Raw genomic sequence first — 17698 nt, 5'->3', positions numbered from 1 at the left:
ATGTAGCTTGCTGCTCAGCCATGTGGATAATAATTCGTTGGCAGCTCCATGCTGCGGCGTCACACCTACTGCCTCTCAGTCAGCTGACTATAAAGCTACCACCAGCCTCTCCTGTGTAGGGAGAGCCAATCGTCAGACACACAATGACCGGTTGATCCAAAAATGGCAATTGCATTGTGCATGGAAATTATCCTTTTTAAAAGATCGGAGCCTGATGCCCACCCCTGCTCCTGTGTGACTACAGCACGTGCAACGTCACGAATTTGTATGCCCATCTCCTGAACAGAGAATACCTGTCATTGCAATTCAGGCTTACATCTGACAGCCATGTACTTATATAATCAGACTTGGTGGCCAGGTTGCTGTGATGTTGGTGGCATTACCGCGCCGTTACAATGGAAACTCGGCCCTCCTGCGACTAGAATTGACCCCTTAGACAAGCAAAATCAAGTAAAAATAAGCCTCGCCTTTATGCAACTAACTCCACCCCAATCCATCCAAATACCTCCCCAATCTAACCAAAAGTGCCTATTTTGTGTCAATCTCCGCCTCTTCTAGGTACGCAAATCGTGACTGTCTCACCCAAATTAGCCCCTTTTTTTTTTTTTTGTAATAAATTTCTTTATTAGACAGCCGTAAAGTCACAACATAGGTTATTAAGGTTCAATTCACACAGGTATTCAGCAGTGACAAATAATCAAATTCAATAACGAATAAAATGCATAAAATTAAAGGCTGTCTGGCTTTTTTGTTTTTTTGTAGTAAGAGAGAAAAAAGAAGAAGAAAAAATATTACACATAGAGTAACATCGACACAGCTGTCTATCAGCAATAGTAGTGGGTCCGGCACACCAAGGTGCGCCACTATCCCCAGCATCAAGCAACGTACATGATATATAAATTAACTATCACAGCTGTTAACAAGAGAAAGAGACAGGAAAGGAAATAGAGATTGGAAGTAAAGGGAGGAAAGGAGAAAGGAAGGAAAAATAATACAGAGATACTATATATAGACGGTGTATATATTGCCGGGGGGGGGGGGGGGGAGAGGAGTTATTCAGGAGTGACATCTGGATGAGAAGGTGGAGTCATGGGTTTGGGGTGAGCCCTGTGGTGTACAATATCATAACTTTGGAGAGTCGATGGTATAAGTGGGGTCTACTTAGCAACCTCACCCTTTAAAATATAGAAGATCAAATAATTATTCCCGCTATTCGATTGGTCCAGTACCACGTTGTGTCTTGGAAAACCCTCCAAATACAATCACGTCTATCCCGGGGCAAACTCTCTATATAGATTCCCCATTTTTTATGAAAAAGCATAACTCCATTTTCAATTTGGAAAGTGGCCATTCGTCTCTCACAAAATAGTACGTCCAATAAAGCGGATTCCCATTCCCCTACTGTTGGGGCAGTTTTATATATCCAGTGCCTCAGTATCACCTGTTTTGCTACCGTAGTCATCACAGTCAGCAAAGGGACCACCTGAGTGAGATCAAACCGTGACAGCCAGGGCGAGAAATCAGCGAACAGCAGCGGGCCCATTACTGCAGGAAGTGTTACTTTAAGTAGACGAGATAACTATTGGAGAATCTTACTCCAGAATCGTTTAATTTTCCCACATAACCAGAGATTGTGTGCAAGGGATGCTCCACTTACTCCACATTTAGGACAAGTGCCTGATTCACCCTGGCGAAAGTGTTGTCTTTGGGAGGGGGATATATACATCCTATTCATTATCCTTAAATGTATTTCTTGTAATGTAGCGGATTTTAGAGCCTTGAGAACTAGGTCAGTGTTTGCAGAAACCCCGTCCATCTCGGGTGTCCCTGGGATTTCCCGCTGCCAGGAATTCGAGAGAGGGGACCAAGAGGGGGCTGACACTTCAATCAGGTCATTGTAAAGGTATCGAATTTTGAAGGGATTGTGTCTGCAGAACGTGAGAGTGTCGAGAATTGTCCGAGTAGAGGTCTCTTTACCTAAGGGATCAGTAAGAGAGTTGACATAATGACGTACCTGGAGAAACATGAAAAAGTTGGAGTGGGGTAAAGAATATTTGTCACGTAATTGCGTGAAGGAGAGCATGTGTCCACCAGGATCAAAGACGTCTCTAATGGTGTATATCCCCTTACATTTCCATGTGTAAAAATGACGATTATCTAAAGAGGAGGGGAAATTGGGGTTACCCCATAAGGGTATGTACGGTGACTCATACGGGTTAGTACGAAATAGTTTATGGATGGAGGTCCAGGCCCTATAAGTGTCCCAAAATAAAAAATTAGTCTTAACCTCCTGGGGTAGTTTAGGACTCGGTGTGTGAAGTAATGCTGCAGGGGAGTAAGGAGAGAACAATGCCTCTTCTAGCTCCAGGTTCGTAAATATGTCTGACCGTAGAAGCCAATCCGAGGCAAACTTAAATAGTGCTGATCTAGCAAACATCGTTACGTTAGGCATACTCAGTCCACCCTTTCGTTTGTTAACATAAGTTCGGGCTTTGGGCATGCGTGGTTTTGAATTTTTCCAAATAAATTTTGAGAATATTTGCGAGCAGAGTAGGGCATCCTGTTTAGTGATCGTGATGGGGAGCATTTGAAGTAGATAGGCCAGTTTCGGGAAGATAATAGCCTTTATCACTACTACTCTGCCTAGCAGAGAAAGTTTGAGGTCTTTCCAGGTTTGTAATCGTGTTTGAATTTGTCGGATAATGGGTGTATAGTTATATAGATATAAGCGGGAGAGCTCCGAGGGAATATAAATACCTAGGTATTTTAGTTTAGTAGGGGTCATCGTGAATTGGGAGGAGAAGTCGGAGTGGAGAAGAGGGTCTGCCGTGTTAGTCAGGGGGAGTAATTCAGATTTATGGGTATTTATACGATAACCAGCAAAGGTACTAAAACAATGTATGGTTTCAAAAATAGCAGGGATCGAGGTGCGGGGTTTAGAGACAAATAAGATCATGTCATCTGCGAATAGTCCAAGCTTAACTTCCCTCTTTCCTACTGATATCCCCGAGAAGGTCGGTAACTGTCTCAATGCTACAGCCAGGGGTTCTAACGCTGCCGCAAAAAGCAGAGGGGATAAGGGGCAGCCCTGCCTGGTCCCCCTATAAATCGTTAGGGGTTGAGACAGATATCGATTTGTGAAGACTTGCGTAGATGCATTATGGTATATGGTGTGTATAATGGCCATAAATCGGTCGGAAAATCCGAAACGTCGAAGTGTCTCAAACAGGTGGTCCCACGTCACCAGATCAAATGCCTTTTCGGCATCCAATGATAATAGGAAAGTAGGACCATCCGTTTCCACCCCTCTCAGAGATTGTAGAACTGTTAGGACTTTACGGATATTGGTCACCGAGTGTCTGCCTGAGATAAAACCGGTTTGATCCGTGTGGATTATTTCAGGCAAGATGAATTTTAGTCGATCTGCTAACAGTTTAGTAAATAGTTTGTAGTCCACATTAAGTAAGGAGATAGGGCGATAAGAAGATGGGAGGAGTGGGTCTTTGCCAGGTTTGGGTATAACTCGGATCAGGGCCGAGTTAAAATAGTGTGGGATAGTTAGATTGGAAATAATAGAGTTAAAAAAGGCTGTTAGAGAATCCACTATTTTAGGGGAGAGTAATTTGAAGAATTCCCCAGACAAACCATCAGGGCCTGGGGTCTTCAGCGGTTTAAGGGCTTTAATAGCCTCCGTCACTTCAATAACAGTAACAGGGGCCGTCAGGGAATCTGATTGGTCCGGGGAAATCTGAGGTAACTGTAATGTTTCCCAGAAGGAGTTTTTGTTAGATTGATCAACATTACTATGAGAGTAGAGATCGCTAAAAAAGGAGTAGAAGATGTCAGTGATCTCCTTTCCTTCAGTCCGCACAGCTGAGGTCGAGTCCTTCAAAGCTGTCACATATTGGGGTCCCTTATCGGATTTAAGTAAGTTGGAAAGCATTTGGCTCGGCTTATCTCCGTATTGAAAAAATTTATATTTACCTGCTATAAGGAATCTATTATCCATATGTGTCAGAGTATGATCAAACTGGGTCTTAGCATCTCTATATTTCTGCTTGTTAGCTAATGTAGGTGAGGATTTGAAAGTTTGAAATGAGGAAGTTAGTGTGGATTGTGCTGCCCTATAAGTGGCGTCTTGGTCCCTTTTATATTTCGTCGTGTATACTATTATATCTCCTCTTAGAACAGCTTTAGCAGTCTGCCAGAATAAGGCAGGGTCAGAAGTATGGTCGGAGTTGTTAAGGACATAGGAGTCCCAGGAATTCGTCAACATGGTTTTAAAGTCCGGAGAAGCCGCCATCTTGGCAGGGAATCTCCAATGTGAGGTCGTACCTAAAGTGAGTCTGCCTTGAAGCACAAGTGAAATAGGGGCGTGGTCTGAGATAGTTATAGGGTTAATAGCTGTCTCAGTGATCCTGGGGGACAAATCGGTGGAGACAAGGAAATAATCTATGCGTGAGAAGGAATTATGGGATGAAGAGTAGTAAGTATATTCCAATTCTATAGGGTTATGGAGACGCCATATATCAATCAGTCCCAGTTGTGCAGACATATAATCCAGGTTGATCTTGGGTAGTCTGGTCCTCTGAGCCGAGGTACCCTTCCTGTCCAAAATCAAAGAGGACACCATATTCATATCTCCTCCAACAATGAGAGAGGAATGCGAATACGGGCGGAGAATATTCGTTATCTCCAGGTAGAATGATTTATCATATACGGCTGGGGCATAGATATTACACAAGGTTAATCTAGTGCCTTCCAAGGTGATATCTAAGACAATGTATCGACCTAGAGGATCAATAATCTGATGATGTATGTCAAATACTACCCCCTTACGGATAAGGATAACTACCCCCCTTGCCTTAGAAGAGAATGAAGAAGATGCTACAACTTCTTGCCTAAGCATGGTAAGTTTAGCATGTTCAGGAGGGGTCAGGTGTGTCTCTTGTAACATAGAGACGTCGGCTTTTATTTTATTTAGATAGGCAAGGATACGTCTCCGTTTGATAGGAGAGTTGATACCCCTAACATTCCATGATATTATATTAAGCTGTGACATCTATAACATCAGCAAGGGAATACAGAAGGATAGTAAGAAGTCTTGATATAAGAAGCATCGGTATACAGGTATTCCAGAGTACCATAAAGATAAACATTTCCCGCCCCAGCCGTCTAAGTATCTGCAAGTAAAAGGTATCGGAGAGTAAAGTAAAAAAAGTCGGAAAGAAGAGAGAAAGGTAAAGACAAAGATGAAGATAAAAATAACATATAAGAACATCTACACCAGCATATATCAGCATAAACCTCCAGCGTGATCCCGCTGCAATGTAGAGTAATAGATGTAATTAAATAACCAACAGGCAATATGAAGACAATAGATTTAAACAGACGTTCCCATGACCTAAATAGAAAAAGAAGTGATTTTCTAAGTGGTCATGATAGGAGTCAAATCTAACCCACCTCACAATAGAACGTAATTAGTAACTATATCAACCCTTATAAGAACATGGACAAAGTCCCGGTAACAGGTATCAATCATTATCATCCACCTTGCTTGGAGAGGATGGATGTGAGGCCAAGGGTGATCTCGTGGGACCACTAAGCTCCGTGATGAAGCCTTTAGCCGAGTCCACCGACGTGAAATCTTTCGGGCCTTGTGGAGTGAAGATGCGCAGCCGCGCAGGGTAAAGGAGAGCAAATCGGATACCGGTTTTCACTAGGTGAGAGCATATTGGAGACATTTCTCTCCTGGCTCTAGAGACTTCCGTGGAGTAATCCTGAAAAAGGAATAGCCGCTGTCCATCCCATTGAAGTGGGCCCTTGCTTCGGGCTGCAGACCATATCAGCTCTTTATGCCTGAAGTTCAAGCATTTGAAAATAACCGGGCGGGGTCTAGATTGATTAGAGTCACGTGGGGGACCCAGTCTATGAGCTCGTTCAATTTCCAAGGAAGAGAGTTCTTCAGGAATACCCAGGAGATCTGGCAGATCGGAGAGGAGGAATTTCAGAAGATCAGGGCCCTTCAGTGATTCTTTAAGGCCCACAATTCTTAGGTTGTTACGTTTCGAGCGATTTTCCAGGTCGTCTATCTTCATCATCATATGCTGACGCGTAGTTGTTAAAGATACGACCTGCTCTTTAAGATCCTCAATTTCCTTAAAGTTAACTCCAATCCTATTTTCGTTCACCGAGATTTTGCGGGACATAGAGCCGAGTTCTGATTTCAGGTCTGATACTGCTGTCATAAATTTATCTGCCTGAGCTTGTAATAAAGGTTCCACGGTTTCTTTAATTGCTTTAACTATTTCCGAGTAGGAAGGAGGAGCAGGGGGAGCTTTTGGGGCCATGATAGACGGTGATTTGATTCAGTGACGGTGTCTATACTGACAGGCTGGGAGGACAATGGTGGGGAGGTGGAGCTTGGTTCACCACGTTTATTGCCACTCCTATATCTTTGAGGTTTTGGTGCGGAAGATTTTAAGAATTTGTCCATAATATCAATTACGAGCTCATGAGGGTCGGGTAGGTGATATGGTTTGCCTTTGGTTATATAGATAGGGAGAGGACTACATCACAGTTGCGGGTGGTGCGAATTCACATATCGCTGTGAAACGTGTCCATTGATGGAGGGTTTGTAGTGGGTGTAGTTCACCAAGTTGTCAGTGAAATGCTATTGTGTTTACCAAGTAGGAAATTGCTATCACCAATATATATGATGGCAGCGAGACTTAGAGAGCGTGGTAAATAATATCTGATATGTAGTATTTCAATCACAACGGCAATCCGGCCTGCGGTATCACCGTGTAAGTACGCTAACTGGAGAGAAATTAGTAGGTATTGAGTAAGTCTCGCTCTCCTCCCATATACGTGGCGATGGGGAGGGGGGGGGGGGGTGAGAGTTGTAATTCACCTTGTGGCAACGGACTGGAAAAACAGCAGTATTCCTTAGGCTCAACAATAGTAGTGAATAAAATATTTTTCACTATGATGTGACCCAAAATATATCATTGGGTTAATATATAATCAGTAGAGGATGAGGGGAGGCAGGGTATAGAGGATCTGCAGTGTCCCTGTGGTGGGTTGTGTAATATTGTACTCAGCTCCAATCACACATAGAGATACAACCCTCATATACCTCCTCACCTCTACAGTCCCCTTCCACCTCACTTCACTATGGGAGATGGTATTTCCAGGGGGAGAGAGGTGCAGGAGAGAAGACACTACCTCAGCTGGAGGGTGCTGCGGTCTGACAGAGATCCGTGTCAGCGCAGCGCCGGAAGTGCGTTCCTGCGGCTTTCTCCGTCACCGAGCGCCGGGTCCCGATACCTGCTTCACGGGGCTTCAGGCGCGATGCAGGGGCGGTCACACGGTCTGTCCAGCCGGGTGTAGAGTCGACCACGGGGCCTCCGTGATCTCGAGCAGTTCCGGCTTCAGCGCGTCCCCTGGAGCTTCCCGGCGGGCAGGAGTAAAAATCGATGTCGCGGCTCCGGCACCCGGTGTAGGCCACAACCCGCAGAGACCATAAAAACGATCCCCCGGCTCCGCGACCAGGCACACAGGTACCCTGAGCTATTAGGCGGGTTATGAGGGTGATATGGGGGATATATTTCAGTTGGATGAGATGTTTTTTTGGAGATTGGGCAGGAGGTCTGATTTTCTGCTACCAGCTGCCTCTCCAGTCAGGCCACGCCCCCCTAGCCCCTTTTTTTATTTTATTTTATTTACAGTGCAGGTGGGAAACGCAGTGTTGAGTGTTACATACAGACTGATACACACCGCATAAAGTGTAACACACCAGCCACAGTTCCTGGTGCTCTTGCTTGGATGTTCCTGGCAATTAGATGGTAAGCTCCACTGAGACTGGGACTATTGTGCCTGAAGAAAAATATTTGTGCTGCACTCAAGAATATGTTGGCGCTGTACAAGTAAGGGATAAATAAAAATAATAACACAGTAATAACAATAATAAATGCCTAGCACACATACATGACTTTTAAATACTCACCAGCTGCTCTCTTCCACTGCTGCCTCCCTCATCCACCACCCCCCCCCTCCTGTATAAGTGCCTGCATCCTGACTCTTACATTTCTTCTCACTCGTCCTTATATTCTCACCTATGCCTTCTTCTCTCTTTCCCCTCCAATTTACTGCTTCCTCTCTATGTAACACACCTAGCCTGCTCGGCAAATCAAGGATGCCTACTCATAATCTGAGAAACCCCTAGTGAGAGATCTGCTAAGCTCCGCCTTGAAGGCAAACAGCAGTGCGACCTGTGCAAGCCCCTCCTCCTAAACCTGTGATGTGATGCCACGTCTAGAGAGGGGGCTCTGGGAAATAGGGCATTCCCTGTAGCTCCACAGGCCCTAGAACTTTCAGGTGCCGTGAGACAGCAACAATGCCATCCACAGGGCCTTGTGCCCTGTCTGCCAGCACCGCTCGCACACCCTAATTATGGACCTGCGAGGCCCATTAAATACAGTCCCCTTACAGGCAGACTGCTGAGCACCGACCCCTCTTAGCCAGATAATCACTGCCCACTACAGTCAGTGGGTGACCCACCAAGGGCCTTTCTATTGCATGTGGTTGGCAGTGGGATCAGTGGAATGTGGCTGTAAAATGGTTCAGTGCAGTGTGGCCACCATTGCCAGTCAATGTGGCTAGCAGGGCCGCCACTGGGGGTGGGGGGTGGGGTTTACACTTGATACACTTGTAAGAGGACTGGGTGGTTAAGAGGGCACTGTGCTGATGACCCCGTCCCAAAAATTTTTTCCCGTCACTCACAACTTGGTGATCAATTGCACCTCAATTTACCTCCAATCCTGAAGCCAAAGTGGTTGTTCTATTTACATAGGTATCAGTGGATCTTTTGGTCCCCAGAAAAACGAGAACACATCTGTACTGTATATGGCAGGAGGTACCACTGTACAGTGAGTATATATTGTAGGACGTGTCACTCTAATGGGAGTGTATATGGCATTTGTAACCACTATACAGGGAGTTTATATGGCAGGAGGAGTCAGTGTACAGGAAGTGTATATAGCAGGAGGTGGCAGTGTAAAAGGAGTATATATGACAGGTGTCACTGTACAGGGAGTATATATGTCAGGAGGAGCCACTATAGAGGAGGTGTTTTAAGTGCTAAAAGGTGCTAGATTAAGTGTTACAATATGATATTGTAACATTTAATCTAGCATCTCTTAGCACTTAGTTTTTTACCAATGTAACCCATTTTTAACACCGTAATTATTACCTCTCACCTATGTAGTGCCCTTAACACATAGCTGCTGCTACTTACTACTGTAACACCTTTGAACACTTTAACTGTTACCTCTCACTAGAGTGAAGCCTTGGGGAGGTTGGCTTGTGCTGGCCTGGGTGGTTCTGGATGTGCTCTAGACTTGAACCTTAGGAATTTTAGGGATCCACCAGATGAGATCACCTTTTTTTCTGGCCCATATATTTGGCCAAAATATGCTAAGCACCTCAATTTTACTTGTTGAATTTGCAGAGTTTATTATAGTTATTCAGATTAGCAGTGTTCAGTACTTAGAGTTGTATACCTGCATTTTCTCTTTTTTCTATATGGTTTGTATTTAGTCAACCAACGCATTTCTCCATACTTAGAATTCTTCTTCAGCGCTATTGGAACAATTAGTAAATGGCATTAGTGGTCGAAGTACTAGGAGTGTATATGTAAGGGGGTTCCACTATAGAGAAAGTAAATATAGCAGGTGCTACCAATATACATATAGGGAGTGTTGTCTTCCGGGTGCTCGGGTACGGCACATTGGGTATCGGGTAGATAGATTGTTGGGAGGGACTGGTAAAGACCCGGCGGTCTTGGTGCATGTAGACAGCAATGACAAAGTTAGTGATGCGTGGGATGTCCTTAAGAAAGACTATAGGGAATTAGGCAAAAAAATTAAGGCAAGGACATCTAGGGTAATATTCTCCAAAATATTACCAGTGCCACGCGCTAGCCCAGGGAGGCAGAGGGAGATTAGGGAGGTAAATGTGTGCTTAGAGACTGGGGTAGGAAGGAGGGGTTTGTGTTCTTGGAACACTGGGCGGACTTCTCGGTCATATGCCATCTTTTTTGTTGCGATGGATTGCACCTGAATGAGGAGGTGGCTGCGGAGTTGGGGGGGGGGGGGGAGGTAGGATGGTTAGAAGGTTGGAGGAGCTTTTAAACTAGGAGCCTGGGGGGAGGATTTAGCTAGAAGCTACGGGACAAACAGAGAGAACAGTAAGGATGGGGGTAGTGAACAATTTGGGAGAGGAGAAGGGGGAGTGAAAGATCAGCCGGCAAGGGTATCTGCATAGGTATTGACACCGGAATTACTGACATGGGTATGGCCCAAGATATTCCAAATTTATTATCTACTGATGATTATTGCACAACCATATGGTATATAGAAAATGATGTCCATAGCATAAGGGAAGATACTAATATCAGGGGGAGGGGTATAGATAGCAGTGAGGAGGCTGTATTAAGTATGATGGTGGTGAAAAGGGAGGGAGGCGATTAACAGTCAGTAAGAGTAATTCTAGAAAGGCACTTGTAAATATAGATAAGATACCAGTGAAATAAATGGGCATGGGAGATGTTAAGCTAAGATGTATGCTTGCGAACGCAATAAGCCTATCGAGGTAAAATGGGGGAATTGGAATGGCTTGTATCAAAGTCTCAGTATGATATTATAGGTATTACGGATACATGGTGGGAGGACTCTCACAACTAGGTTGCGGATTTGGAGGGATATTCTCTAATCAGGAGGGACAGGGCTACCAAAAGGGGAGGAGGGGTATGTCTCTTTGTTAAACCATCTCTAAAACCAAACTTAATAGAGGGTATTTTCGAGGGGGCAGGAGATAACGCTATGGGTTGAGATCACAAGTGGGGGCACAGAGGCAAAGAAACTAGCCATTGGCACGTGCTACAAGCAACCGGATATTAGCGTACACGTCGAGGAACAACTCTTACACCAAATTGAAAAAGCAGCGGGAATGGGGGACATCCTAGTGTTAGGGGACTTTAACTATCCTGATATAAATTGGAGTAACGATTCATGTGTAAAAACTAGGAGCAGCAGGTTTTTAAATACATTGAAGGATCAATTCTTGACTCAGTTGAGGACCCAACTAGAGGTAAAACTATTCTGGACCTAGTTATTACCAATAATGTGGACATTATATCAAACACTAAAGTTGGGGAGTACTTGGGAAACAGTAATCACTATGTGATCACATTCAACATCAGTTTCAAGAAACATAGCTATAAGGGAGCAACCAAAACATTTAACTTTAGAAGAGCTAACTTCAGTATGCTGAGACGGGCACTAAACGACATTGACTGGGAAGTTTTGTTTCAAGGCAAGGACACATCGGAAATGTGGGATGCTTAAAAGGGTTGCTTGAAATTCATTTCCATGAGTAGTAAACACAGGAGTAGAAATGGGCACCGGGGGAGGCCCTGCCACAGATATCCGTCTATTGACATGGGAGGAGAAGATCAGGGATGAGGATGGGGGATTAGAATGAACCTCCAAACGGTGGAAGGTGTGGTGGGCTTAATTGATTCCCATCCCACAGATAATATACAGCCACGTGGTAAGATTTAGGTGTTTGCAACCTAACTGTGCACTTATTATAATTTTTTATGCCCAGTAAATTATTATTTATTATTATTTTATTCACATTTTAGAAAGACAATCGTCTGCAGTCCGGGAACCAGTAGGCGAAGTTCCAGCGAGGGAGTTCACCGCAAGTAGTGCATCACAGGCCAATCAACGAAAGAAAACTTCCTCTAGAGGAGTCGAATGCCAGCAGCATGACACAACACGTCCCACTGCAAGGGAGCCAGCTTCCTCTGAAAATGTAACGTCAACTTCAGGGTCATCCCAAGCAAGGGCAGCTACTGTTATAGGACAGGCTCAGCTTTCAAGGGGTGATAAACAAGCATCCGTACATCGTCGTGTAGGTGAGTATGCAATATCTATCTACAACTATGGCATTTTTCTATAAATACACTTTCCATAAGTATGTGTTTTACTTCATTTTTTACACAGAGACAACAACGAGGAAACTACCATCAACTGAAAGGACTACGGGAGGGGAGTTCAGACCATTGAGCCCCGTCACGGAGTCCACACGCAGCCCCACATCACCTGATTCCATTTCACCTGTGATGGATAACACCGGGTTTTCAGAGGAGACCTTCATTGGATTTGAGGGCATGTATAAATTAAAAACGCTGCTATCAATTGTACAAATCGGTGTTTCAACATATAAATTAGTAATTATTTTTTACTTTGTTTTTTGACTTATCTATTGAAATGGCACCTGACAACACGGCCTCTCTGGATTTTCCTATTATGGAAACAAACCCACAAATATCTGAGTATACAGAAGTTCTACATCCCAATGTTCCTGACACTGGTCCATCCTCAAGCTCAGTGACAAGGACTGGAGTGGGTCCTTATTTCCGGCCGGACCTACTGGAACCAGATGATGATCTTGAAATTGATGACAAATACAGTGTTGGTAAGTATCTTAGTAATATTTCCATCGTCCTAATTTAAATTTAGCACCGAATTGTTTGAATAAAATCTAAATTGGTTTATTTTTTTTTCAACTACACTGGTTTATTTACATACCTTTGCACTACGGTTAGGCTATTATTACACTGACCCACAATAGTTTCAAGTGCATCCTACTCAGTACATGGAGATGTATATCTCTAGGAACCTCAAACAGTGAGTAGATACCATGAGGAGGTCATGCAAGTACTTACTAGTGATGATGTAATTTAAATGGACTCAAGTGATGTGCATTGCCCCAGGTTGTGATGACTGCTGCGCTAGGAGGAGGCATTTTTGACAATTTTCGGAACAACAAGGGGTTGTGTTTAACGTTACCAAGCTGCTCAAAACTGAATTAACTTTGGATTTTTAAACAAAACTTTGTTAGCAGACTGGTGATAAAGGATATTTTATTAACCAAAAATACCTCTTTTGACAGGTTCACCGTTTCTGTCTGTGATACAACAGCTACAGTTAACCACCACAGACAACGGTCAACAAATCCAAGAACTGGCCAAGAAAATGGAACAGAATTCCTTCCAAAAGATAGTTGACAAAAGACTTGTAGAGCTGGAACAGAGCATCACACGTTTGACAGATTCCACCAAAGAAATACATAAGACCCAGCAGACTGAACTAAATGCCTCCAGAAAAGTCATCTACCAAATGGATGAAAAACTTGGGATTTTGGTAACCAGCTTGCCCAAAATGTTTGACCAAACTACCTGCCAGACAGCATGTATGGAACATTTATGTATGCTGTATTTTGTATATGTGAGGTGTGTCTGGGTATGTGTGGGTGTCCTGGGTATGTGTGGTGGGCTATCTGGGTGTGGGAGTGCCTGGGTATGTGTGTGAGGCTACCTGGGTGTGGCTGTGTGTGTATGGTGGGCTACTTGGGTGTGCCTGGGTGGGTGTGGTAGTGCCTGGGTATGTGTGTGAGGCTACCTGGGAGTGCCTGGGTATGTGTGTGAGGCTACCTGGGTTTGGCTGGGGGTGTGTGAGTGTGTGTGTGTGTGTGTGTGTGTGTGTGTGTGTGTGCCTGGGTATGTGTGGTGTGCTGCCTGGGTATGTGTGGGTGTGTGGTTATGACAGGTAACAAGTAACAAGTTGTTTATATTATAAGAACTAAAAATTTTAAACACGTTTTTTTTATTTTTTTACTTATTTTTTACAGGATCATTACAAAAAAAAAAAACTACAAAACAACAACAATAACACTTTTACCAAAGAAAAGTTTGTGGACTTTTGTATAACCATTTGATTGCACTTTTTCACTGACTCATTTTGGCTGTTGAATATGTGTGTATTATAAATTACAGTTGACAAATTATATCTAGAATAAAAAAACAGTAGGGTCATTCAACTTCTTTTTTCTTTAATATACAGCCAGCAAAACAAGTAAAGACAATAAAAATTGTGTTTGCACTATTGGGACACAGGCTAGCAATAGTCCACAGCACGATGGTCAAGGTAGACAGACTTTTGTGCCTTGTGAAATTCAGTTTTTAGGGAGTTTTTTCATGGGTGCGTGAAATTTATGTTATCTTTTTCCAGATCCTGTTGGTGAAAAATAGAAACCATAATATAACATTTGTAAGCCAATACATATACATTCTACAGCAGAACACATTAAACATAATTTCAGTGTCGCCTCTGTAAAGGCCATCAATATTGTCCTGTTCATTTTTACTTCAGCCTGTCAGAACTCATTTGCGGGTCTTAGTTTAATCATGGTATCCCCCAAATTACAATAAAAAAAAAAAAATGGGAACAAGAAGTCCGCTCGTATGCCAGGGTATAAAGGTTCCTGGAAGCCATGTATAATAAAACCTGACAGAGGAATTGGAAATTATTTTTCCGCTCCACTGAAACCTACCCTAGTTCTAATTTTATGGGTCTTACATAGTTGGGGGTGGGTGGTAGCAAGGCCTTGTTAGCTGTGGGAGATACTCTATGTTACCAGCCTGTCCCCCGCAGGAGACCCCACTTGCAATGGGATACTCACCAGAACGGGAGAGTCCAGGAGAGGCAACAAGCTGCAAAGAGACCAGACACCAGGGATCCAGGTAAGCCATCTTCAACCATGGTCCTTCAGCACACCCAGGCAGAGTGGGATAGTGGGTTGAAAGTCCATGAGGATAAGCCAGTAGGGAAGTCCTCCTGTGCAGCAAACACATGCACAACAAAGGGAAGAGAAAGTTTAGATAGGTATGGAAATTCAACAGCATCAAGATCCACCGCCCCCACATTACAGCTCCACAGGAGACCCCACTACCAATGGGATACTCACCAGCACGAGAGAGTCCAGGAGAGGCAACAAGCTGCAAAGAGACCGGACACCAGGGATCCAGGTAAGCCATTTGCAACCATGACCCTTCAGCACACCCAGGCAGAGTGGCACAGTGGGCTGACAGCCCACGAGCATAAGCCAGTAGGGGCGTCCTCCTGTGCAGCAAACACACACGCACGAGAAAGGAAGGAGAAAGGTTAGACAGGAACGGAAATTCAACAGCATCCAGACCCACCGCCCCCCACACCACAGCTCCACAGGAGACCCCACTACCAATGGGATACTCACCAGCACGGGAGAGTCCAGGAGAGGCAACAAGCTGTAAAGAGACCGGACACCAGGGGTCCAGGTAAGCCATCTTCAACCATGGCCCTTCAGCACACCCAGGCAGAGTGGGATAGTGGGTTAACAGTCCACGAGGATAAGCCAGTAGGTGGGTCCTCCTGTGCAGCAAACACACACCCATGACAAAGAAAGGAGAAAGGGAGGATAAGCCAGTAGGTGTGTTTCCTGTGCAGCAAACACACACCCATGACAAAGAAAGGAGAAAGGTTAGACAGGTATGGAAATTCAACAGCATCCAGACCCACTGCCCCTCACACCACAGCTCCACAGGATACCCCACTACCAATAGGATAGTTACCAGTACGGGAGAGTCCAGGAGAGGCAACAAGCTGCAAAGAGACCGGACACCTGGGATCCAGGAAAGCCATCATGGCCCTTCAGCACATGGCCCTTCAGCACACCCAGGCAGAGTGGGACGGTGGGTTGACAGTACACGAGGTTAAGCCAGTACGGGGGTCCTCCTGTGCAGCAAACACAGACGCAAGACAAAGGGAGGAGAAAGGTTAGACCGGTATGGAAATTCAACAGCAACCAGACCCCCCACACCACATGTACAATGTTTATTTACCCACACAAAGGGGCCAATCCAAACAGGGCAAACTGCCTTCAATTTAAATTTCATGGCAGGAATAATTATATATGTATATATATATATATATATATATATATACACACACACACACACTCCCCTCCCCTTAGAATGTAAGCTCTCACGAGTAGGGCCCTCTTCCCTCGTGTGCTTATCCTTTTCTTACTTTATTAATCCTCAACTGCCCAAATCCCGCAGTTATATGGCCACCTTGGAACTTATCTCTATGTCGTTTACTGGTGTAGTTATGCTTAGTTACCCTATACTTGTCCTACTGTATATTGTCTTCAACACTAAGTCACTGTTTTCCTGTTTTGATTATGTGCATATGTACTCTGTAATTGGGTGCTGTGGAACCCTTGTGGCGCCATATAAATAAAGGATAATTATATATATATATATATATATATATATGGCAAAGGGTACCCTATGGCGCTATGTGGATGAGAACCAAGCTGCACCTTAGAAGGAACCTCCTGTTAGATGAGGCTCAAAGAATAACAATATAGTGTGTGGATCTAAGGGCGCTTAGAGGTAGTACTGTACATCACATCAATATAATACAGGTTGAGTATCCCTTATCCAAAATGCTTGGGACCAGAGGTATTTTGGATATCGGATTTTTCTGTATTTTGGAATAATTGCATACCATAATGAGATATCATGGCGATGGGACCTAAATCTAAGCACAGAATGCATTTATGTTACATATACACCTTATACACACAGCCTGAAGTTAATTTTAGCCAATATTTTTCATAAATTTGTGCATTAAACAATGTGTGTGTACATACACACAATGTGTGTGTACATACACACAAATCATTTATGTTTCATATACACCTTATACACACAGCCTGAAGGTCATTTAATACAATATTTTTTATAACATTGTGTATTAAACAAAGTTTGTGTACATTGAGCCATCAAAAAACAAATGTTTCACTATCTCACTCTCACTCAAAAAAGTCCGTAATTCGGAATATTCCGTATTTCGGAATATTTGGATATGGGATACTCAACCTGTATACATAAAACACGTTATGAACTGAATTTTAGTATTTCAAACATGAAAATGCCACAATCACATAAAATCACAGTGAGAGTTTATCAAGATCTTATACAATGTGTATTCAGTAGATTCAATGATTTTAGGACTTATTGCTTGTGACAGTTCTTAATTAACAGCATATGCACAGATGGATAACAGTACTTGAACAAAAAACCCAATGCGTTTCGTCCCTTTCTGGGACTTCCTCAGGGGTAATTTCTAAACAATAGAATACAGTCACTGAGTAATAGTTTTTACTACCAATCTAAAGGTTTACATCTAATGTGACTATACATACCGAGTGCCAGATGTTTTAAGATAATCCCAAAGGGGTGTAAATCTCACTGTGTGTATCAATAAAAGCAGGTATAAAACCTAGTAAATGAAAATAAATTAGAAAAGAATTGTAAATATAAGACTCAATATTTTAGTCTCTAAAATATAAGGAGATGGAGGACTAAGTACGGGAGGATGGGGATTATACATACCAAATAATTACATCAAATGACTCATTAATATAAACCCATATTTAAATGCAATCCGTAAGCAAAATGTAGTCAAGTGAGTGACCTATATTGGAGAAAGAAATTCAGGCCTTAGTTGGTCGGAGCCGTATAGAGAATATTATCATTCTATATGGTAGTTAGATTTTTATACAAACCCAACTCGAGTGTATTCAAGGTCTATCCCTGACTCTATGTAGATGGATATAAATCCAATTTGTATAGAGACCGCTCAGTGGTTAATCAACCTAAATTGATTAATGGGTAATATTTAATATCCCAATTACATTCCTAAGTTTTAGTGTATTATTCAGAATTTTTAATTAGTTAAGT

At 43.3% G+C, this 17698-nt stretch overlaps 2 long non-coding RNA genes across 2 annotated transcripts in view; both read right to left on the bottom strand.

Annotated features, from left to right (window-relative positions):
- Positions 1–14073: 14073 nt before the first annotated feature.
- LOC134948600 (uncharacterized) lies at positions 14074–15027 on the bottom strand. Its single transcript, XR_010182983.1, has 3 exons — positions 14878–15027; positions 14593–14747; positions 14074–14144 (listed from the first exon to the last, which is right to left on the bottom strand). It is a non-coding gene; the product is annotated as an uncharacterized LOC134948600 (long non-coding RNA).
- A 143-nt stretch (positions 15028–15170) lies between these two features.
- LOC134948597 (uncharacterized) overlaps positions 15171–17698 on the bottom strand; it is a 174178-nt gene continuing 171650 nt past the window's right edge. Inside the window, exons 3-4 of the long non-coding RNA XR_010182977.1 lie at positions 15521–15683; positions 15171–15387 (exon numbers count right to left, since the gene is read on the bottom strand). This is a non-coding gene — a long non-coding RNA (uncharacterized LOC134948597). The remainder of the gene's footprint in view (positions 15388–15520; positions 15684–17698) is intronic.

This window comes from Pseudophryne corroboree, chromosome 8 (genome assembly GCF_028390025.1).
Source record: "Pseudophryne corroboree isolate aPseCor3 chromosome 8, aPseCor3.hap2, whole genome shotgun sequence".
Taxonomy (NCBI): Eukaryota; Metazoa; Chordata; class Amphibia; order Anura; family Myobatrachidae; genus Pseudophryne; species Pseudophryne corroboree.
Note: the sequence above shows the minus strand (reverse complement) of the source record. Positions and strands in the feature narration are given on the sequence as shown.